Genomic DNA, 25,384 nt, shown 5'->3' on the forward strand with positions numbered 1-25,384 from the left:
CAGTAGGGTCCCCACCGGGTCAGGTGCGGCTCCACCCAGGCAGCGATCAATTCTCCGTCGGGAATCGGGAGGAGGAGGGGGGGGAAGAAGGGGGGGGGGGGTCCCCCAGCAGCCAGGAGCCCCGATCTTCTCGGAACTTCAGGGCGATATTCGGGCCTGAGATGCAGCACCCCCCCGTCCCCAAAGGTCAAGTTCTGGTACGCCGGGGCCGCAGGCAGCTCCACCCCGACGACTCCTCAGCTCCCCCTCACCTTACCGGCACTCTGGGGTGGCAGCCGACCCGATCCACGATCGCCTCCCGTCCCCTCCTGCAGACACAGCGTCCCGCGGCCTTCCGCACACGTGGGAGCCGCGGCCTCGCGTGCACACCTTCGCCGGCCTCCTCGCGTCGCAGGTTCCACAGCCGCTCCCGCTGGAAGTTGCGGCGGCTATTGCTCCGGGTGCACCTGGCAGAACAGCCCAGGACTCGCTACAGGTGCGTCGCAGCCCCAGCCCAACACTCGGTGCTGGTCAAACTTCGATTTCCAGGGTGCAGGATGGGCTGATGAAGTGAAATCTCGCCCGGCTGGCGGGAGCCTCACGTATGTGCGGCAATTACAGTCCGGCGCCCTCTAGCGCCCCCCACCCAGACAAACCTTCTGAGAATCCAGCATGGCAACTTGTTCCATCCCCTTTGTAGTTCTGAGACAGTCGCTGGCCCAAGAGAGCAGTCCGCTGCTTCAGGGCCTGCCAGGAATTAGATTGGGCCAAGGCACACTCACGTTTATTGCAGTTTATGCGTTCAAACACGCATGTCTTAGAAGGCCTTCCGCTGTACTGTGCGTTCTGAAACCTCCCCGCACAGCCTTCAGCTAGCTCAATCTTCTCTCTCGTCCCAGCATGGATGATTAGCCCAGTGACCTCATGTGTCTATCCTCAGGCCTGCGCGTCCCGTCCAGCAGGGCGCCCCTGAAAGCTTGCAGGCTGCAGCCAGCCACCCGGACTCGTACGACCTCCGCAGCAACGGGCACAGGCCTGTCCACACCCCCACTCACCGCACTGTCGCCTCAGCAGCAGGTGAACACCGCGGCCCGTGGGGACTTCGGCGATGCAACGCATCGCCTGGTGGCCGTTGTGAGAGTCCGCCGAGCCGCCAGGATCTTCAGTGTTCTCTCAAGTTCAGCTCCTCGCAGCGCAGTCTCAGGGTACCGCCTGGTGAGTTCTCCGATCTCCTGAGTTGCCAACTGGAGGTCTGCCTTCACCTGTTCCTTGCTCACAGTGCCAGCAAGCCTCACGACGCTCAGTTGGCCAGGCTGTTCCTCCTGACAGCCGAAGCAGCTGCCATTTTGCTTAAGCGCGGTCAGGCCAATCTTGTCAAATGCAGTGATTCCCTGCAGCCCAGTCGATCAGCGGCACCGCTGCCAGCTCCACACTGTCCTGCAGCTCTGTTCTGCTAGTTTTTGCACTTAGATGCCACGATAATGAGCGGATTATAGATCAGCTGGGTAGAGCTGCACTAACCCGCAGCCATCCCGCCGTGCGCTCTCTAGCGCCCCCCACCCCACAAAGAGTTGGTCATCTTCCCGGAACTCTTTTGTGCTGTCAAGGTAGAACGACAACACTCTTTTTGGATCCAGTCGGTGGAGACGCTCCTCTTCCTTAGAGGGTAAAAATGATGCCCTGGTGCGAAGCACCATGTGGTCCAGAAAGGACATAAGATAAGGAGGTGAGCTGGATAACGCCTGCAATTCCCTCACCCTCTGGGCAGATGTAATCGCCACTAAGACGGCTGTTTTGATGGTCAACAGCCGGAGGGGATAATTGTGCAAAGGCTCAAACGGAGCGTACATCAGGTAAGTGAGGACCAAATTAAGGTCCCATTGTGGCATAACATAGGGCGTGGGTTGAAATAAGTGGCCTAGCCCTTTCAGAAATCTATGTACAATAGGAGATTAGAAGAGAGAAACCCGGTCTGGCAGCCGTAAAAATGCAGACCGAGAGGTAACCCTTGAGAGTTCCAAAGGCAGAGCCCTGCTTGGCAAGAGTTAAAATGAATAAAAGGACAGTAGAAAGGGAAGCAGAAAGAGGGTCTATAGACCTTTCTGCGCAGTATAATACAAATTTCTGCCAATGGCAGGCGTATACCGTCTTAGTGGAGGGCCGCCTGGCCGCCAGATTAACATCACAGACTTTGGGAGGAAGGTAAAAAGCTATCCACTATCGCTGCTCAATCTTCACACATGGAGGCGCAGAGTTGACAGGTTGGGGTGGAGAAATCTCCCCTTCTGCTGCGACAAAAGATCCTCCCGAAGGGGCAGCCTGATCGGAGGATCGATACTCGTGCTCAGAAGCTCTGGATACCAGACTCTCCTTGCCCAGTCCGGAGCCACAAGAATGACTTGGGCACGGTCGCTCCTCATCTTCAGAACCCTGGGCAGAAGTAGTATGGGCGGAGAGGTGTACAAGAGGCCTGAGTTCCACTCGCGACGAAACGCATCGCCGAGTGATAGCCGCCTTGGATACTACAGTGCGCAGTACTGCCGGCATTGTGTGTTCTCTTCGGAGGCGAGAAAATCTAACCAAGGTTTTTCCCACTGCTGAAAGAGACCTTGCGCCACCTCTGACTGGAGACGCCATTCGTGACCCACTAGGCATTGATGCCTGAGATCATCTGCCCTGGCGTTCAGAGAACCTGCCAGGTGTTGAACCACCAGGGTAATGCCCTACTGTTCCAGCCATGTGCAGAAATGCAGGGTCTCACGACAAAGGGTCCACGACCCCACCCTGCCCTGTTTGTTGCAGCACCACATGGCGGTAGGGCGGTCGTGAACACCTGCACCCAACTTCCCCTTGACAGAGGTATGAAATGCTTTCAATGCCGAGCAAATCGCACAGAGCTCCAACAAGTTCAAGTGGATCCCCGTCTCAGCTGGAGACCAGTGTCCCCTGATCTCCAACTCTCCCATGTGGCCACCCCATCCCAGAAGTGACGCGCCTGTCACGACTGTGAAATCTGGTTGGGGAAAGGAGAAAGGTCTGCCACAGACCTAATCGTGGTTCGTTACCCACCACTGCAGATCCTTCGCAGTTCCTTCCGAGATCTGAACCACGTCGGTGAGATTTCCTTAATGCTGTGCCCATTGGAACTTCAAGTCCCACTGCAGTACCAGCATACGCCATCTTGCATGTCTTACCAGCAGGATGCAGGAGGCCATGAGACCTAACCGCCTCAGAGTCAGTCTCACCAAAATCCAGGAAAGAGGCTGAAATATCCAACTCATAGCCTGAATATCCTGGACTCGCTGCTCGGGAGGATAAGCCCGAAACCGCACTGTGCCCAGAACAGCTCCGATGAAAGGGAGCATCTTAGAAGCAGTCAGGTGTGACTTCGGCACGTTTATAGAGAACCCCAGCGAATGCAGGAGGTTCGTTGTAGTCTGAAGGTGGAAGATGACCGCCTGGGGCGAGGACGCCCCCAACAGCCAGTCGTCTAGGTAGGGGGAAGACTGAAACCCCTAACCTGTGCAGTTGAGCTGCAACTACCGCCATCACCTTGGTGAACACCCGAGGGGCATTGGTAAGGCCAAAGGGGAGCATGCTAAACTGAAAGTGCTCGTGGCCTACCTCGAACCGCAGGTAACGTCTGTGGCCCGGCAGGATGGGTATGTGAAAATACGCATCCTGCATGTCCAACGCTACCATCCAGTCCTTTTGGTCTAGGGCAGACGACCTGAGCCAAAGTGAGCATTTTGAATTTCTCCTTTTTGAGGAAGAGATTTACAGTCCGATGATCCAAAACGGGCCGTAGCCCCTTGTTGTTTTTCGGAAACTCAAAGTAGCTGGAATAACAGCCACTTCTGAAACTGGGACCCTTTCTATAGCTCCTTTGGCCAAAAGAGCTGAAACTACCTCTTGGAGCAACTTCAAATGATCCTCTGTCAGCCATTCCTGACTTGGCAGAATTGTAGGAGGTAAAGAAAAGAAAGAAAGGAAGAGAATAGCCCTCCTGGACGATCTGCAAGACACACTTGTCTGATGTTATAGATCTCCAGCAGAGGAGATTATGACAAATTCTCCCACCCACCGGAGTAGTGGGGTAATGCAGAATCAGCCTAGAAGTGCTTGGAGGTTGGGGCTGATGGGGGCAGTGTGGTAGACAACATCTGGCCTCCATTCCAAGGTCGGAATGTTCCGCGTCCACGAACGGCTTGGGCAGTCTGTGGGACGGTGGCTAGGAGAGAGCTGACGTGGCTGCAAACCCCTTCCGTTGCCACGAAAGGGGCGAAAGGAAGACTGGCCTCGAATAGTGGAGGAGAGGCCCAAGGATCTGGCTGTAGCTAGAGAGTCCTTGAACCTGACCAGGGCGAACCAGCCTTTTCCCCAAAATGGCGGGTTCCATCGAATGGCATGTCCATCAAATTGGCCTGGACATCCTCAGAGAAGCCAGTTGTTCGAAGCCAGGCATGGCGTCTCAAGGCCACTGTCTTGGAAATTGATCTGCCCAGCGGATCAGTTGTGCCTGATCCACACTGTATGGTGAATTTTGCTGCATCTCTCCCGTCTGACAGCTTGGGAGAGCAGAGCCCGGGCCTCCTCCGCGTCTTCTGGCAGCACACTTGCAACTGTCTCCCAAAGGGAGTGGAGCTAACAGCCCAATAAGCATGCGGTATTCACCGACCGCAATGCCAGACTGCAGGAAGAAAACATCTTCTCAAATGAGTCCAGTCTCTTTGATTCCCTATCCGAAGGTGCAGAAGGGAATGCGCCCTGGGATGTAGAAGCCTGCACAACCAAACTTTCCAGGGGTGGGGTGTTGGCTGAGGAACTTTGGGTCGCCTGGAGCTGGGCGATGGTGCCGTGCAATCGTCCTATTCACAAGAGCCCCTGTGCTAGGTTTGGGCCATGTTCCTAGAAGGATGTCCGTAAGTGCCTCATTAAAGGGCAATAGGGAAGATTTGATTTGATTTTAAGTTGTATATAGCGCTCGAATGCCCAGTGACGTCTTGGCGCTGGAGCAGATGGGAGGGAGGGGGGGGGGGGGTGTAAGTGAGGCCTGAACGTACTGATTTTTAGTTTCCAGTGAGGAAACAGCCAGGTTTTGACTTGTTTCCGAAAAGTCAGGAATTCAGAGCAGCATTTGATGGCTAAAGGTAGAGAATTCCAAAGAGTAGTTACCTTCAGAAGGTAACTCCTGTCGCCCCCCAGGCCGAGAGTTTTGATCTAGGGATGGATAGTAGCCTTGCTTCTGAGGATCTGCGTTTTCTGCTTGCCGCATACCAGGCTAAGTTACTACGAAAGTAGCTGGGTCCACAATTATGCAGTGCCTTGAAGGTTATGCATGATGTTTTAAACTAAAGGCATTTTGCTATTTGTAGCCAGTGTAAATTGCTCAAGATTTGGGTTGCTGACTCATGTTTATGAATTCCAGTGATAAGCCTCACTGCCGCGTTTTGTAATACTTGTAGTTTCTGTAAGGGCTTTTTGCGGATACCAATAAATAGTGAATTTCCATAATCCAGTTTGGTCTGAACAAGAGAGGTGACGACCAGTCTTTGAAGTTCATTTGGGATGAACGGTCTGTTTTTCCTTCTCCGTTTTAGCGTGCAAAAAACTGAAGAAGATAAGGCTATAACTTGGTGATCAAAGAGGAGCTTATCAAAAATGACCCAGATTTCTACCCTTTTGAGCTGGAATGTTGAAGAAGCCTATATTCTGGGGCCACCAGCTAGGAGACCAGACAGATCTATTGTTACCGAAAACGAACACCTCAGTTTTGCCGGAGTTTAGCTTTAGGCAGTTAGTTTTCAACCTGCGTCATGCATGAGCTGAACCTGAGGTCTGCCTCTGTAGAGTCTTTCGGTAGAGGCACCACAATTTGTGTGTCGTCGGTGTACGACACCACCAAGAACCCAAGGGACTTTTTCAGTTTCACCAGAGGAGCAACATACAAATTAAAAAGGGTGGGGCTCAGTGAGGAGCCCTGCAGCACCCCACATGGTAGACAAAATTGTTCAGAAGTGCAATTGCAACATGGTTTCTTCTGTTTGTTAAAAAATCTTGTAGTAAAGTCAAGGCAGCTCCTCTATTTCCCATGGCCCTTAAACGGTTGATCAATATCGTATGGTTGACCGGGTGAAATGCCCCCGAGAGATCGAGTAATATCAGACGGCTTGGTCACCTTGGTCCAATATCCATCTGATCTCTTCGGAGGCCGCAAGCAGAGCCATTTCTGTGCTATGCTCCTTTCTGAAGCCATACTGTGAGGAATCCAGGAGATTATTATGATCAATACAGGTAATTAATTACGCATTTAGTTGTTTCAATACTTTATTCGATAGATATTTATCATAAAAGTACTAACATGCAAAATACATAACAATCCATCCATAGTACTACAATTACATCCAGAACAGCAAATAGCGAATTAAAAAGGGACAAAAGATAAAAACAGAGTTTAAAACAATGCATTCTTCAGTCATGAGAATTTATATATTACCCAGCAGCCTAGAGCGGATTAACCAGGCACCCGCGAGGTATTTAGCAACCCCACAGATGGTATACATAGAAACAGTATTGGTTAAAATAATACGCATGGCTGATCTGTGATCCCTTACTCCCAGCTCCCTGCATACAGGTTTCAACCATTTAGCCCTAACGAACTTGTAGGCTGAACAAGCAAATAAAAAATGGCCAAGGGTTTCCTCTGGACATTGGCAACCTGGGCAATTTAGATCAAGCCCCTCCTTGGCCTTCCACCTTTCCCAAAAAATTTTAAGGGGAAGAGTGCCATATCTTAGTTTCAAGAACAAAGTTATATCTCTAGGTAGTTGGATTAAATCTAAAAAGGGTTCCAACTTCATAGATGGTTTATGGTCAAGAAAGTTCATCGTTAAAGTTCCCAGGTTTGAGTTATTGTTAACCTTGGCCTCAACCCAGTCCCAGTATAATTTCTTTACATTTTGTTTTACAGGGGGGACTTGTGTGGCCCAGGACTCCCCCAGGCCTATTGATACTACCAGTTTCTTAAGGTTGTTGAGCCACTTTATTTGGTGAGAAACATTTAAGGATATTAACTCGTCCAACACTCGAGCATATCCGGCTAATTTCTGGGTTCTTCTAAGGCGCACCCAAAATAACAGCGGCCTTAGTTGAACTTTGTCCGAGATTGATTTTTTACCCATATCAAAAAATAATGGTAACAGAGGGGTTGAAACTGGAAGTGAGACTAGATCTCTGATAAACTTATTTTCTGCAGTTGCCAGGACCTTAGTGTTTTCAGCACCCCATAATTCGGAGCCATAGACTGCCGAGGCTAAAGCCTTCCCTTCATAGACTACCAAGGCAGGGGCAACCGGTCTACTAATAGAGAGGCGCTGATTCTTTAGTATGGCACCGGAAACCCTTTTGAGGTTTAGTACCATTTTTGATACATGGGAATCCCAGCTCATGTTGTTGGACAACCTAACCCCTAGATAATCAAATTCATTCACCACCTCTAAAGGGGACCCATACAAAGTAAGACGAACCTTCCTAACCTTTCTATTTGGAGATAAAACCATTAACTTTGTCTTCGAAGTGTTGACCGTTAACCCACGGTCGTTACAGAAGAGGGAGAAGCGGTCAAGCAATTTTTGGAGACCCTTGAGGGTCTTGGACATCAGGAGGTTATCGTCCGCAAAAAGAAGTGTGGGGGTTTTCTCCCCGGCAAGGACGGGGGCAACCGCAGGGTCCTCCCTCAAATGGTCCACCACCCCATTTATAAAGAGGGAGAACAGTGTCGGAGCCATCACACATCCCTGCCGCACCCCCCTGTTGACTGATACCCTCCCTGTCAATTGGCCCTGGCGCCCCCATCGTATCCTTGCATAGTTATCCTCATGGAGTTTGATAACAAATTGCAGCAGGGAACTAGGAAACCCCATGGCTAATAAAACCTCCCATAGCTTGGCGCGTGGGATAACATCAAACGCGGTTTTCAGGTCTATGAAAGCCAAGTAAAGACAACCCTTAATTGTTTTGCAGCGTGAATCTTTCTGGATTCACTATGCTGTGCATTATTCCGCGATCTTGTGGTTGGGTCCGGATTCGTAGTCTTTTCTTTGTTTTTTTTTTTTTTTTTTTTCGTAGCCCAGGTGGGCGTCGACGTCCACCATTTGGTGCACCTCCCGTGACGTCGTCGTGCTTCCTGCGGAAGTCCCACCTTTGGGGCGCCATCTTCAGATTCTTTTTTCCGCCGTTGGGTCTGGATCGTCATCGGGAAGCTCCAGAATTGCACTCGGAGGAAGAAGGAAGAAAAGCGAGTTTCGTCGATAGAATCAAGAGAAGAAATATAAGCACTCCTCCCTGGACCCCCCTTACATCAAGGGTAGCGTGACCGCAGACTCCATCATAGCCTCCACGGCCAGGAGAAGGGCCAATGTACCAGCAACTTCGGGCCCACCTCCGGATAAGGAGAGCAGGAGGATTGACCTCACAGGAAGAAAGGTCGAGAGGAACGCCGCAATGCACTGGCGCATGGCGAATTCGAATGCACTCCTCAATAGACACCAATACCAGCACTGGGATGAGATGGGGGAGCTAGTAAAGCACCTCCCCGAAGAATACCGCCAGAGAGCCTCTCACCTGATAGACGAAGGGAAGAACATCGCCAACTCCTGTATAAAGACGGCGTTGGATGGGGCAGAGACTTCAGCAAGACTCATGGCCATAGGGGTCACAGAGAGGAGGCATGCATGGCTAAGAATCTCGGGATTCAAACCAGAAGTGCAGAACAACATCCTTGGCACCCCCTTCAACGGAGAGACACTGTTCGGAGCAACAGTGGACGAGAAGCTCACCCAGCTGAAAAAAGAAAACGAGACGGCGAGGTCCATGGGGGCCCTACAGCTGAGGGGAATGAGGCGAGGAAATCCCTCAAGGAGACCCTACGGTAGGGGAGGAAGCCAGCAGGGGACGTCGCACCAGGCGTTCCAACAAGGTCAGCAGGGTGAAGGTCACGGACAAGGTCAGCAGAAGCAAAACTGGCAATATCAACCTCGGGGCCAGTCCTTTCGCGGGAGAGGGAACGGACGTGGCCAAAGGAGGAGAGGGGGCGAACAGCCCTCGTCGAAGTGACTCAGCACGCAAGAGGACGCCTACCCTCGTCAGGACCCCAAGGGTGAGGCGCAAAAAAGTGTCATCAGGGGGAAGAGAAGATTCAAGAGCCTACGAGCATACGACACCAGTAGGCGGAAGACTGAGGTTCTACCTTCAGGAGTGGCGGCGTATAACCACAGACAAGTGGATACGGAACATCGTGCAGTACGGGTGCTGCGTAGATTTGGAGAAAAGACCTCCAAACAGGAAACCAAGGGGAAGACTGAGATCGGCCCAAGAACTGGCAATACTCAGAGAAGAAACGCGGAAACTCCTACAAAAGGGAGCCATAGAGACAGTGCCGTTCAGAGAACGCAACAAAGGGGTCTACTCAAACTACTTCGTGGTTCCGAAGGTAGACGGAGACCTCAGACCCATACTGGACCTCCGTTACCTAAACAAGTTCATCAGAACGCAAAGGTTCAAAATGACTTCACTGCAGGAGGTTCTGCCACAGATAAGAGAAGGGGACTTCATGGTCACCGTGGACCTCAAGGATGCCTACCTTCACATCCCAATAAACAGAAGGCACAAGGGCCTTCTAAGATTCAACATCGAACAGGAACACTACCAGTTCACAACCCTGGCCTTCGGATTAAAATCAGCACCAAGGGTCTTTACAAAATGCCTGTCGGCGGTAGCGGCACACCTACGAAGGCAGGGAATACATGTCTACCCCTACTTGGACGACTGGCTGGTCAAGGCAAACTCACGCGAAAAGTGCGAGAGGCACGCAAAACGCGTAACAGACACCCTCACGAATCTGGGATTCTCGATCCACTGGGGAAAATCATCGCTGGAACAGGTGAAGATTTTCCTGGGGGCAAAGATCAACTCCCGCATCAGTACAGTAGTGCCCAGCGACAGGAGGACAGATGCTCTACTGAAGGAGACGAAGCTCTACCAGAAGGGGCGAGCTCTGACAGTGAGGGCTGTGAGCAAGATGATGGGGATGATGGCGTCCTGTATCCAGCTGGTGCCGAATGTACGCCTGCACATGAGTTGGGAAAAAGGGGGTGGTGATGGACAGAGTTTCTGAATGATGTAGAATACTCTTACCAAGTCAAGAGATCATGGTTTTAATCCATCACCGTTTTTTAGCTCACTGCACCATCCCAGCTCAGAACCTGGCTACATGCAAATTAGTCTGTACCTGTCCCAGTGCATGATGGGAACAGGGCAAACCAAACTACCAAGCCAATTCTTATACTGGGAAGGAAACAAGCTTCCGGGGACCGGTTTCTGGCATCACAGCCTTCGTCGGCCCGGCTTGCCTGAATCCTGATGGTGCAATGAGCAAGGGACTCACGTCTGAGCATACCCTCCCACACTAAGTGTGGATAAAAACGATTTGGGAAAAAGGGGGTGGTGATGGACAGAGTTTCTGAATGATGTAGAATACTCTTACCAAGTCAAGAGATCATGGTTTTAATCCATCACCGTTTTTTAGCTCACTGCACCATCCCAGCTCAGAACCTGGCTACATGCAAATTAGTCTGTACCTGTCCCAGTGCATGATGGGAACAGGGCAAACCAAACTACCAAGCCAATTCTTATACTGGGAAGGAAACAAGCTTCCGGGGACCGGTTTCTGGCATCACAGCCTTCGTCGGCCCGGCTTGCCTGAATCCTGATGGTGCAATGAGCAAGGGACTCACGTCTGAGCATACCCTCCCACACTAAGTGTGGATAAAAACGATTTGGGAAAAAGGGGGTGGTGATGGACAGAGTTTCTGAATGATGTAGAATACTCTTACCAAGTCAAGAGATCATGGTTTTAATCCATCACCGTTTTTTAGCTCACTGCACCATCCCAGCTCAGAACCTGGCTACATGCAAATTAGTCTGTACCTGTCCCAGTGCATGATGGGAACAGGGCAAACCAAACTACCAAGCCAATTCTTATACTGGGAAGGAAACAAGCTTCCGGGGACCGGTTTCTGGCATCACAGCCTTCGTCGGCCCGGCTTGCCTGAATCCTGATGGTGCAATGAGCAAGGGACTCACGTCTGAGCATACCCTCCCACACTAAGTGTGGATAAAAACGATTTGGGAAAAAGGGGGTGGTGATGGACAGAGTTTCTGAATGATGTAGAATACTCTTACCAAGTCAAGAGATCATGGTTTTAATCCATCACCGTTTTTTAGCTCACTGCACCATCCCAGCTCAGAACCTGGCTACATGCAAATTAGTCTGTACCTGTCCCAGTGCATGATGGGAACAGGGCAAACCAAACTACCAAGCCAATTCTTATACTGGGAAGGAAACAAGCTTCCGGGGACCGGTTTCTGGCATCACAGCCTTCGTCGGCCCGGCTTGCCTGAATCCTGATGGTGCAATGAGCAAGGGACTCACGTCTGAGCATACCCTCCCACACTAAGTGGGTACAGACTTATTTGCATGTAGCCAGGTTCTGAGCTGGGATGGTGCAGTGAGCTAAAAAACGGTGATGGATTAAAACCATGATCTCTTGACTTGGTAAGAGTACTCTGCATCATTCAGAAACTCTGTCCATCACCACCCCCTTTTTCCCAAATCGATTTTATCCACACTCAGTGTGGGAGGGTATGCTCAGACGTGAGTCCCTTGCTCATTGCACCATCAGGATTCAGGCAAGCCGGGCCGACGAAGGCTGTGATGCCAGAAACCGGTCCCCGGAAGCTTGTTTCCTTCCCAGTATAAGAATTGGCTTGGTAGTTTGGTTTGCCCTGTTCCCATCAGGCACTGGGACAGGTACAGACTAATTTGCATGTAGCCAGGTTCTGAGCTGGGATGGTGCAGTGAGCTAAAAAACGGTGATGGATTAAAACCATGATCTCTTGACTTGGTAAGAGTACTCTGCATCATTCAGAAACTCTGTCCATCACCACCCCCTTTTTCCCAAATCGCCTGCACATGAGACCATTCCAGGAATGGCTACAACAGCAATGGTCACAAGCAAACGGAAGTTGGGAGGATCTAGTGGTTGTTACGCACGCAGTGCAGGAGGAGATAACTTGGTGGAACAGAGACAACATAACAACAGGGAGAAGCCTGACACCACCAATCCCAACAGTGACCATTACCACGGACGCATCGCAGAAGGGATGGGGAGCGCACATGGACAACCTCAGAGTGAGGGGTCTATGGGCTCCAGCAGATGCGGTCCGCCATATCAACTACCTCGAGTTGAAAACAATCCTGCTAGCCCTGAAGGCATTCCAGAGACACCTGTTCAACCAGAGGGTGTTGGTCCAAACAGACAACACCACGGCGATGTTCTACATCAACAAACAAGGGGGGACACAGTCGTTCCCACTCTCATCCCTAGCTCAGGAGATTTGGAGATGGGCCATACCTCTCAGGATAGATCTACTGGCAATTCACCTACCGGGGAAGGACAATGTGGAGGCAGACTGGCTAAGCAGGCAGACCTCAGCATCACACGAGTGGGAGCTCAATGGCCAGGAAACGGAGAAACTCTTCCGGAGATGGGGGACTCCCACAATAGACCTATTTGCAACACGCCACAATGCAAAATGCCAAAGCTTCGCGTCCAGGCAACCAGATCAGCAATCCAAGGGAAATGCCCTATGGATAAGCTGGTCGAGGACATTTGCCTACGCCTTTCCACCGATACCCCTGTTGCACAGGGTGCTCGACAAGTGCAGAACCAGCAACATGACTCTGATCCTGGTGGCTCCGCAGTGGGCGAGGCAGACATGGTTCTCACAAATTCAAGAAATGGCACAAGGCAACCCATACAGGTTCGAGAGGAGGAAGGACCTGCTCTCAATGCAAAACGGAGAGGTCCTGCACCCAGAGCCAGAGACCCTCAACCTGGCGGCATGGCTCCTGAAGACCTAGAGTTCGCACACCTAAGATTGCCTCCGAGCACGATGCGAGTGCTACGGGAGGCGAGGAAACCAACTACACGAAAATGCTACAGCGCAAAATGGAAGAGGTTCACTGTGTGGTGCCGGAAAAAGGGCCTGCAAAACAGAATGACAAGAGACTCAACAGTACTGAGGTACCTCACACACCTTCTAAAGAGTAACCTCTGCTCGAGCTCACTAAGGGTACACCTAGCGGCAATCGTGGCCTACACCAGAGGTGAAAAAGGTGGAAGTTTCTTCAGCTCGCAGGTGGTGAGGAGATTCATGGAAGGAGCCAAAAGGATGGCCCCCCCGAAAAGGTTGCCGCCGCCGGCATGGAATCTGAATGTGGTCCTGACGGAGCTCATGAAGGCACCGTTTGAACCCATTCACAAGGCCACACTGCAGATGTTGACTATGAAAACGGCCTTTCTGGTGGCCATAACCTCACTACGCAGGGTGAGCGAGCTTCAAGCACTAACGCTGCAGGAACCCTACATTCAGATTCACAAGGATAGAATAGTCCTGAGAACGGACCCACACTTCATGCCCAAGGTGGTGTCGGCGTTCCACATGAATCAGAGTATTCAGATACCAAGTTTCTTCCAAAACCCGACTTCAAACGCAGAAAAGGCCCTGCACACCCTCGACGCAAGAAGAGCGGTGATGCACTACATTGAGAGAACCAAGGAACTCAGGAAGTCGAAACAGCTGTTTGTGTCCTTTGCTACTAGCTTCATGGGTATGCCAGTGACTAAGGGCACCATCGCAAGGTGGATTGCCCTCACTATTCAATTCTGCCACAAACAGGCTGGACAGGAGCTAGCGGAGGGGCCGCAGGCTCACTCCACAAGGAAGAAAGGGGCCACCGTGGCCTTCCTGGCGAACACGCCCATCCAGGACATATGCCTCGCGGCAACTTGGGCATCTGTGCACACGTTCACGAAACACTACTGCGTGGACATTCAGATGAACAAGGAAGCACAGGTTGGACAGAAGGTGCTTCAGCACATTTTCAACGACCAACGCTCATCTACCACCCAGCCGCCACAGAATTAGGAAAACCGCTACAAAGTCTATGCACAGCATAGTGAATCCAGAAAGATTCACGCTGCAAAACGAATAGTTTCTTACCTGTCGGTGTAGTTTTGCAGCTTGAAGATCTTTCTGGATTCACTAGCGAACCCACCCACCTCCGCCAGGAAGATGAGGCTGGAGGAAGAGGGGGTAAAATGGAAAAGATCAAAAGAAATGAAAACATACAGAAAAATGGACAAGAAGGATTAATCAATCGCCTAGGGTTAAAAAAAAAAAAAAAAAAAAAAAAAAGGAAAGGAAAAAAGAACCCGAAGATGGCGCCCCAAAGGTGGGACTTCCGCAGGAAGCACGACGACGTCACGGGAGGTGCACCAAATGGTGGACGTCGACGCCCACCTGGGCTACGAAAAAAAAAAAAAAAAAACAAAGAAAAGACTACGAATCCGGACCCAACCACAAGATCGCGGAATAATGCACAGCATAGTGAATCCAGAAAGATTTTCAAGCTGCAAAACTACACCGACAGGTAAGAAACTATTCGATACTGACTTCCAATAGACCGCGCAAAACCGGAAGACTTGATCCATTGCACCAACATTCCGCCTAAACCCAGCCTGGAAATGGGTTAGAATATCATTATCCATTAGCCATGTCTCAACTCGATTTATACTGACCCTGCCAACTACCTTTTGAATGGTGTCAATTAAACTAATTGGTCTGTAGTTGGCAGGGTCCTCTCTATCACCTTTCTTATAAATCGTGATCACCTCCGCCCCTTTCCATGATTCCGGGACGAGATGGCCTCGCTGGATGAGATTCATTAGATTTGCTATATAGTCTGCCCAAATTTGGGGGTCATGGAGTAGAAGATCCCCGGGCAGGCCATCTGGACCAGCCGCTTTGCCTGGAAGGATATTTAAAATAGCGACCTTGACTTCTCGCGGGGAGAATAAGTTTTCATTACTGGGCAACTCCAAACTAAGGTTGCGCTTATTGCACACTGCTAATGGCAATGGAGGGACTTGATCGCCTTCCTCACAATACAATTTTAAAAAATGGGCGTGCCATTGCTGTTCATTTAATATGATTTAAAATGGGGTCAACTCCCCTACGGTCTAAAGCATTGATCAGTTTCCAGAAAATAATAGAATTCTTCCCGCTGGCAGCGATCTTAAGCTGCTGCCAATGCTCCTCCTCCCAATTTTTCTTGGCTGAGGCTATTGAACTACGGTACTCCTTTCTAGCCAGTTTCACTGCTGTTGGGTCCTTCAATTTTATCGCCAAACCAATGGCTTTCCTCTTTTTCCTACATTCCACTGTATACCACGCGTTTGCCTCCAGGGGTCTAAGATCCACTGGGGTGTTCCCTTGGGTGTTTTTGAGGAAATACTTTCCTATTTTATCTATGAAATTTTGGTACTGGCCCAATAATTTGGGCCCCAGAGAGTGAACCTCTCCCAGATCCACCGCTGCGAGGCTGGAGGTTTCTGCTTTAACTAAGTCCCCAATACTATTAATTTTCACCTCTTCACATTTTACCACGTCCCATCTAAGTTTCCGGTTACAATTAGAGGGGAGGACGTCCTTGGTAATCAGCTCCAGCCCCCCGTTATTACTAATCCCATTAGCCCAGTTGATTTCCATGCATAATGGGGTATGATCGCTATCTGAAGACTGCCTGACCTCCATATCAACTAAACTAGCCCATGAATGAACATCTAAAAAGATGTAATCGATACGTGATGGGCAGCCTATCCTATTATAGGTCATTGCCCCGTTGCGATCAGAAGTGGTCCGGCCATTTAATGCCCGTAGATTATGTTCCAAAGCCAGTGCGTTCAACTGTATAGCTATGGCTGACCACTTCTTAATAGGGGCCAGTACTAAAGGGGGTATAGTCTGTCTCCAGTCCTCTGAGTTCAAACCCAATACATCCTCGTCATCCAGGGGTACGCATTTAGTGCTTTTTAAAGTATTTTGGTGGGAAATGGAAGCCTAGAGATGGGTCTGTAGCTACTGGATTCCAGGGGATCCAAGTTACTTTTTTTCAACATGGGGAGGATAGACTCCATCTTCCAATCAATGGGAATGTGTCCTGTGTTGAGCACTTTGTTTGAAATTAGTGTGAGTTGTTCCTCGAACTCCTTAGGGGCTAGATGAATAATTTTAGGGGGACAGGGGTCTAATGGGGACCCTGATCTGCAAGCCCTGATGAGTTTCATAACTTATCTGTCAAGGGGGTAAAACCTATCCAGGATTATGGGAGAGTTGTTCATTGAGACGGTGGATACTTCCTTATGGTTTTGATTGGACGATTCAAAAATCTAGCGAGGTTGTCGCAGAGAGTTTGATTCAACGTGCTGAGTTCCCTAGTTACCATTATTGATAAAGTGGTTATTGTTTTAAACAGTTCCTTCAACATGATCTGTTCAGTAAGGTATTTCGTTTTCTCCCTGTGTATCAGTGATTTGTATTCCATAATGGCTTTTTTGTAGGTCGCTTTGTCACTCTGGTTATAATTAATTCTCCACTTACGCTCTAGTCTCCTGATTGAGGCATTTCGGTCAGGAGATTAGTCCTGACCTGCACCGAGGGCAGCTCCAGTCCAAGGACCTCAGCTGTCCTCTTAACCACCATTGCATAGGATGCCACCTCCTCCGTAGCCACTGTAGGTGGCGAGAGCATGCCAGTATCTGGAAAATTATCCAGACCACTGGCTTCCCCAAGTTCCCCATACCAGTCCATTGTCGCCTCAGAGACATCCTAGTTCTCTAGAGGGTCTCCAGACTCCTCGCAGTTTTTTCGTGAGCCTAGCACCTCCCAGTGCTCAGGCGACAACATAGAACCCCTATGGGGTTGCTCAACGCCATTCCGGCTCCTTGTCGTCGGGAATGAGGATGGGGCACACGCCACCTGACGGGCATAGACTACGCTGTAGGCACCGAATTCGGATTCAACGCCGGGGAAGGTCGCATTGGCACGACCTGCATCATTCCGGATCCCCGAGGCCCCATCGGCACCGTGGCAGGAGCCGACTGCGTCCAACCCGATGGGGCCCCCTCTGAGCCCGCGGGCCTAGAGGCTCACCAGTGGGGTTGTTCTGCACAAATACACGGCACATGGCCTCGTTAAAATCTTTATTTTGAGCGGGAGTCGCTCTGGCTCCCGGAAAGGGTGGTAAGCACGAAGTCTGCTCCGGCTCCGCAGAACCGTGCCTAGAGCGTCTGTGCTCCTTACCTCTCTCTTGATGACTGACGTCAGTTAAGGTGAAGTCGAAGTCTGCTTGGTCTTCTTATTCTTCTTGTGACTCTTTCCCCGAGTGTCCAGAGGACCTCGAATGGGAGGAAAGGGCCTTAGGGTTCCGTGAGCGGTCCCGCGTCGACCTCTTCTTTGACCGGGACTGTGACCAGTCTCGCTTACTGGTGTCCACTGCTGGGCCATATGCAAATTCCTCGCTCGCTCCCTCAAGGTCTTTGGGGCCATCGTCCGACAGTACGAACACAATTTCGAATCATGGCCACGCTCAAGACACCACAGAGAAATGCGGTGGGGATCGGTAACCGACATCATGCGGGGACAAGTACCGCATAGCTTAAAACCTGTCTTCCTCGAAGACCTCCTTCGCACACAGTCAGATCAAAAACATCGACAAAAAATTGAGAGAGCCTGCCAAAAAGCAGCAGATGGGTAGCTCTTCCCGGATCGGCGCTTAACTGGCGCTGAAACAAAAGAACTGACATTCGCGTGCCTGGGTGGCGCCTATATAGGTACTGCGAAGTCCTAGCCACTGCCGCCGTCAAATGGAGGCGAATGGAGCCACCCGATGTCACGAGCAAGGGGTATTGCTCAGCAAAAGTTTCCGGATCCAGCCTGACGCCTGGGAAATTCAATGATAAGGAATCTGCAGCTAGAAGTCTCTAGCAGATGAAGAGAATTTTAACAATACCCCCTAGAGCACATTCCACTCGCAAAATAGGGGCTACTATGGCTTTCTTAGGAAACATCCCCATAGTTGACAATTGTAAAGCTGCAACATGGTCTACACCGCACACATTCACCAAACACTATTGTGTAGATGTGTTAGCGAGACAACAAGCTAATGTGGGCCAGGCAGTACTTGGAACACTCTTTCAGACAACTCCAACAGCTACAGGTTAGCCACCGCTTTGGGAGAATACTGCTGTATAATCTGTGCAAAGCATGTGATCTACAGCTCACGTGCCTCAAACGGATAATGTTAGTTACCCAGTAAGCATCTGTTCTTGGCATGTTGCGCTGTAGATTCACATGCGCTCAACCGCCTCCCCGGGTACCAGTACCTGTTGCACATGGGCATCTCTATTCTTTACTTACTAACTCCATTCTCACCCTCTGCGTGAAAACAATCTTAACAATGGATTTGATGCCCATGCGCACTATCACCGAAAAGAGGAGTCCCCTACCTTGTGACTGGAAAGACTTCTTGCAAAGAAAAACTACTTGCAAACATCCGGACCTAACACTAGATGGCAGGAGTATGCAAAGCATGTAAACTTACAGCTCTAAATGCCAAGAACAGATGCTTACTGGGTAAGTAACATTATCCTTTTCTAGGATTTGTATCTCTCAAATTGATATTAAAGCCACACTACCTCTTAAAAAAAGAGCCCAGCTAAGATTTTGTATAGTTGACGCCCAAAATATATTTTTTTTAAATTAGGTTCTCTTTTTAAACATTGTTGCTAGGCAAAAATATTTTTTTTGTATTGCGTTAAACAACCACATTGAAGTAGTAGGTGGCGTATTTTTTGTTGGAAACATCTAATCAATGGTATATTTAACATACTCAGACAATACAAGTATGTGAGGGAATTGGATAGTGTTTCTTCTCCCTCAGCCTCCACTTCCAATGAATTCCGATTTCCATGAGTACCTGGGGTCCAGGCGCTGTCACAAATCCCATAGAAGTCTCTACACCACCCCCATCGCCTGTCATCTACAGTAATTTGTACTTACTCCAGTATTGGACCTTTAATAGATTCACATGCCTGAATCATTCCCCGTCGTCGAGACGGGAGTCTCCGGTACATAAAAAAGCATTGCTTAGTATTATAGCAAACTGAAAAAAGGCCTAGGCCCATTTTCCTTTGCAACCCATAACCTTCGTTATGTAAAAAAGGACTAAACTTGGCCCTGAACCAATCAGAGCCTCTCAGCCTCTAGAACACTCCCGAGAGAACCTTCTGCCCCTCAGATTTTCTACCGCACGCTGTGCTAGGGAGTCTCCTTTGAGCTCTGCTCAAATTCTACAGTTGGTTCTAGATTGAGGAGTTTTTTCAACTGAATTTTCTACATCATCTTTTGGAGAATGGCTGATAAGGAGAAAAAGGGCTTGTTTAGGGCCTGTGCCACCTGTTCAAAGAAGAGATTATATACGGACGATCCTCCTAAAGACTGTATATACTGCCTTTACCCACACCACCAGGTGAAGGAGTGTAAGGTATGTCGTACCTTTTCTAATAAGACTCTGGGGGATCGTGAAGGCAGACTGTTAATTTGGCTCCAAAAACTTAAAGCTAGGAAGGACGTTGTGTCTAGTGACAGTGATGAGGCGTCGACTGTTTCAAGGAGGTCTCAGAAGAGAGGTAGATCTCCTCAGGCTCATACCTCAGGGGAGAAACCTGAGAAGGCTCTTAAAAAGACCACTTCTGGGTCTTCAGAGCGCAGTCCCTCAAAATCTCCTCAAATTAAGGAAAAGGAGAGCAAGGGTCATGCTTCAGAGGTGAAACATTCAAAGAAACCAAGTTCTGAGCCTTCAAAATCGCCCCTTAAAATTAAACATACGCTTAAAAAGCCAGCGTCTACTTCACCTGAGGAGAAATTAGAAAAATCTACATCGTCGACGGGATCGTTGACCAAGAAAGTAGCGTCGTCGACGAAGAAAAGTGAGGTAAAGGTCCTTATTAAACCTATACCCTCGACGACTGCATCGTCGACTGCAGTGTCGACGACGAGAGCGACGACGACAATGACGACTACCACAACTACGTCGTCGACGGCACCGTCGACGACGGTGACAACTGCATCGTCGACAATGATGACTGTCTACAGCGTCTACGGCGGCATCGGCGACGACTGTGTCGTCGGCGGTTACTATGGACGAGGGAAAAAAACCCAGAAAAGCGGGATTTTGCCAGGAAAAGGATTACCCCGGACATTAAGTCTCCTAGTAAGGTACGCCTCTGGTTCCATCCCATTTATTGGAGGAGGAGGATTCGCAGGAGGATGATAATGAGGGTCCGTTTGGTTATGCGAGTAGCCCTTCTCAGTTGCATGTTAAATGTCAGGAGGATGACTGGGAGGATGAGTATGGGGGTTATCAGGACCGCCCCCGACAACATGATCAGGAAGAGATGGTGAGTGTTCCAGCTTCTCTACTGATGGATTTGCAGTTCATGTTGGTTGATTACAAGAGGAGGCATTCTTTGCCTCATTCTACCCAAAGGATTCCAGTGGCTCCGTCGCTCTCTGTTCCATGTACACCAGTGCGAAGACAGGAGGTACCGGTTCCTGGGCCAATATCACCTTTGCCACAACCGGTTCTAGACACATCTGACGATGAAGAGCAGGAGGAAGGGGAGATAACAGATCCTAGTAAGGAATGGGATGATTATATGATTCTGTCCCCTTCATCTCCGTCACCGAGACCTGTGGATTCCCCTCCGGAGGACATTGGAGGGTTCCATAATCTGATGGAGAGAGCCGCGCAGAGAATTGCGCTCAATATGTCATCGGATAAAGCAGAATGATTTCAAAGAACCGTTTCGCAAGACGGTTAGATCTCTACCAATTGTGAGTCATCTATGGGAGGAAGGTCTCAAAGTTGTGGAGACGCCGGCAACGGTTACTCCAGTGCTTGCTAGGCTGGACAAAAAATACAAAGCGCCTTCGGATGCTCCGGCTTGTTTATTAGGTCACCCCAAACCAGACTCTGTTATAACTCAAGCGGCGCAACAAAAATCGAGGAATCCGTCTGCTCCAATTTCAGCGCCACCGGACAGAGAGGGTAGGCGCTTGGATAATGCAGGGAAGAGGTTTTCGTCCATGTCTGCTCTTCTGGTCAAGGCGGCAAATGCGCTAGCCATCCTGGGCAGGTATGATAGGCAAATGTGGTGCGACCCATCACCATACATAGACAGCATACCTGAAGCGGACAGACAAGAGGCCAGGAAAATCCTCCAGGAAGGTGAAAGGACTTCGGCTGAAGTCATAGATTGCGCAATGGACATTGCGACCACGACCTTCAGATCTCTGGGAGGAGCGGCTGTTTTATGCAGACAAGGATGGTTAAGAGCAACATCTTTTAGGCCTGAAGTCCAGAATAAGATCTTGGATCTTCCGTTCAATGGGGAAGATCTGTTTGGAAAGCATGTTGATGAGGCCTTACAGAGTATCAAGAAGGATACGGAAACAGCGAAATCTCTGGGAACATTACAGTATAGAAAAGTTCCTTTTCGTGGCTCAAGAGATAGGGGCCAAACCTCTTATAGAGGGGGTTATCAACAAGGCCGCTATTCTTCCTACTCCACATCATCCCAGCCATATCGTCAACAATATTCACAGAGACAGACAGGAGGTTTCACAAGATCTACTCCTAGAGGTCGAGGAGGTCGCCAAGGGAAAGACACCACCCGAAGCCAATGAGTCTGGTGACACTAATTCCTCATATGTCGCATATTCCCCTGGGTGGAAGAATTTCCTATCATCTTCAAAATTGGCAGCAGATAACGACGGACCAATGGGTCCTCCACATAATACAATTCGGTCATACTCTATAGAGTTTCTGGAAATCCCCCCTTGTACACCACCAAGATTTCAAGGGGTCAAGTATTTACATCAGATGCGTCAAGAAATTCGCACAATGCTCCGAAAGGGAGCAATAGAACCGGTACTGAATTCCCAGAAAGGAAGGGGATTTTATCCCCGTTTTTTTCTGATCAAGACAAACATTCTTCAATGGCGCCCCATTTTGGATCTCAGATCCCTAAATACTTACCTCAAGGATCAAACCTTCAGAATGATCTCCCTCCAGGATATTCTGCTGCTATTAAACCCAGGGGATTATATGACCAAACTGGACTTACGGGATGCGTATTTCCATATCCCAATCTATCCTTCACACAGGCCAGTACCTTCGGTTCGTGGTGGCAGAGGATCATTACCAATTCAAGGTGCTTCCTTTTGGTCTGAAATCAGCCCTGAGGATTTTTACAAAATGCCTGGCTCCAGTGACAGCGGTTCTAAGGAGACAGAAACACTAAGTGTTTCCTTACCTCGAAGACTGGCTAGTCAAGGCTCCTTCGGCAGCGTCAGCCTGGTTGTCAACAGGGGCTTGCATAGAACTATTTGCCAGATTAGGCCTCACTCTAAACGAGGAGAAGTCAACTCTGCAACCGTCCAGAAATATCACTTTCTTGGGAGCAATTCTGGATACGGAGGTAAACGGACCGTTCCCCTCCGAGGAAAGACAGCGGGGAATAATATCTCTATCCCAGGCGTTAATTAAAAGAAGGTCTCTTTCAGTACGCAAGTACAAGTCATTGCTGGGAGCGATGTCATCTTGCATTCCCCTCGTACCTTGCTGCAGACTACGGATGCGGCTGTTACAAGAGCAGTTGGATCTTCAGTGGCATCAAGCGACAGGATCCTTCGAGGATATAATCAAAGTGACGCCGACCATGATCCATGCGGCAACATGGTGGACCCGAAAACGAAACATCTTGCAGGGTCTTTCTTTCCTGACTCAACCAGCTCCATTGGTGGTTACGACAGATGCGTCCTTGGAAGGATGGGGAGCATTTCTTCAGGATCTGCAGGTCAGCGGTCGTTGGAAAGCGAACGAACAGCAATTGCATATCAACCTTTTGGAGCTCAGAGGCGTCCGCTTAGCATTGTTGGCGTTCCTGCCAAGGATTCAAGGTGCAGCCGTGTTGATAAGAACAGACAACACAACAGCAATGCACTATTTGAACAAACAGGGAGGAACAAGATCACTCTCCCTGTCTCGGGAAGCCCAGTGGATATGGGAATGGGCTCTACGACCCGAAGTATCCATTACAGCGGAACATCTTCCAGGGGACCAGAACACCAAGGCGGATACACTAAGCAGACTAAAGTCTGTCTGTCACGAATGGGAGATCGACAACGAGATTTTGAACAACATCTTCCAGAAATGGGGAACTCCGACAGTAGATCTTTTTGCGACAAGGGAGAACAGAAAATGCTGGTTCTTCGTAAGCTGGCTTCCCCAACGGGGATCTTGGGGGGGAATGTGTTTTTGATGGCATGGTCAGGCATCTTTGCCTACGCCTTTATTTCAATTCCCCTCCTGCCGCAGGTTCTTATGAAGATCAAGAAAGAACCATGCAGGTTAATCCTGATAGCTCTGTGGTGGCCCAGACAACATAGGTTTGCGGAGCTTCTTCTACTGTCAGAGGAGCGCCCGATTTGCCTGCAGCCGATACCGTCTCTGCTGATAATGTTTCAGGGGGAAGTTCTTCATCCGGATCCGAAATCTCTGCATTTAGCAGCCTGTCTCATGAATACTGCGAATTTCAGCATCTGAACATCCCTACGGAGTGCAGGGAGATTCTATCTAGAGCCAGAGCGGATAGTACAAACAAAACTTATCGGATGAAGTGGAAAAGGTTCTGTTTATGGTGCAAAAGGTCTAACATTCATCCGCTGCATTCAGAAGCTCACGAGATTATTCCATACATCTTGCTTTTGGCTAAGTCTGGTTTGGCTCATGCATCTATAAAAGTACACCTAGCTGCAATGTCACGCTTTAGAAGAACTGCCTCTGGTCCATCTCTGTGGTCTGCTAGAGTCATCAAACAATTTATGAAAGGTCTGTTCCGAATTTTCCCTCCAATAAAACCTCCACCACCTCTCTGGCAATTGAACGTCGTTCTTTCCCAGTTGATGAAACAACCCTTTGAGCCAATTCACAGGGCGGAGCTGAAATTTCTTTCGTGGAAAGTTGCGCTTCTCATTGCGCTCACTTCAGCTAGGAGAGTGGGGGAGATTCAGGCTCTCACGGTCCAAGAGCCTTTCTTGCAGTTCAAAGAGGACAGGATAATACTCAGGACTAATCCAAGATTCATCCCTAAAGTTCCAACTGACGTTCATTTGAACGAACCATTAATTCTCAAAAGATTTTTTCCACAACCATCAACAGCGGCGGAAAGAGCTCTCCACTCGCTGGATGTCCAGCGTTGTTTGAAGTTCTATTTGCAGAAAACTAAGCCTTTCCGCAAGTCTTCACAGCTTTTTGTTGCCTTCAGCGCACCCAGGAAGGGTTTCCCTTTGTCAAAAAGGGAAATTGCCAGATGGATTTCCAGTGCCATAGAGTATTGTCATCAGGCAGCTGGACGACCTCTGAATGCACGAGTCCGTGCTCATTCTACAAGAGCAGTCTCCACCTCTACAGCTCTATTCGCAGGAGTACCGATCCAGGATATCTGCAGGGCGGCGACCTGGACGAGTACACACACCTTCACCAGGCATTACTGCTTGAATGCAGCCACAGGGAGAGATGTGGCGGTGGGAAAAGCGGTGCTGAGGAACCTTATCCAGTAACGGTGAGCCTTCTTTACCATCCCTCCTTCCTTTATTAGGTACTTTGGCACATTTTATTGTTGTTTATTGTATTACCATTTGTAAAGTGTTTTTGATATGTGGAATTTGGTTTACAGATACCATCTTTATCACACTATATATGTTTTCTGGATTCAGATTCTGGGTAACAAAAAATGTGCATTTATTTACTGCTCGCTATTCTGATTCAGGCATGTGAATCTATGAAAGGCTCCAATACTGGAGTAAGAAAACAAGTTACTTACCTGTAACTGTAGTTCTCCAGTATTGGACCTTTCATAGATTCACATGCAACCCACCCTCCTCCCCTGAGAGGCTCACCTCGGATTTAGCACAAAGGGTGTTATTGCACAAGTGCACGAAAATCTGAGGGGCAGAAGGTTCTCTCGGGAGTGTTCTAGAGGCTCTGATTGGTTCAGGGACAAGTTTAGTCCTTTTTTACATAACGAAGGTTATGGGTTGCAAAGGAAAATGGGCCTAGGCCTTTTTTCAGTTTGCTATAATACTAAGCAATGCATTTTTATGTACCAGTGACTCCCGTCTCGACGACTGGGAATGATTCAGGCATGTGAATCTATGAAAGGTCCAATACTGGAGAACTACAGTTACAGGTAAGTAACTTGTTTTCTTGTAGCATTTAGCCCCCATCATTCAAATCCACCTACATGCCCTCTTGCTGCATTCCTTTAGAATTTGTAGAAAAATAGCCTGAGGTATGCATGAGCTGGAGGCACATAGT

The 25,384-nt window shown here is 49.3% G+C and overlaps 1 protein-coding gene across 1 annotated transcript in view; it reads left to right on the plus strand.

The window, feature by feature from the left end:
- The window catches only part of NXF1 (nuclear RNA export factor 1), a 391,991-nt gene that overhangs the window by 176,570 nt on the left and 190,037 nt on the right, over positions 1–25,384 (plus strand). The gene's annotated exons all lie outside the window — the stretch shown is intronic.

Source organism: Triturus cristatus, chromosome 9 (assembly GCF_964204655.1).
Source record: "Triturus cristatus chromosome 9, aTriCri1.1, whole genome shotgun sequence".
Taxonomy (NCBI): Eukaryota; Metazoa; Chordata; class Amphibia; order Caudata; family Salamandridae; genus Triturus; species Triturus cristatus.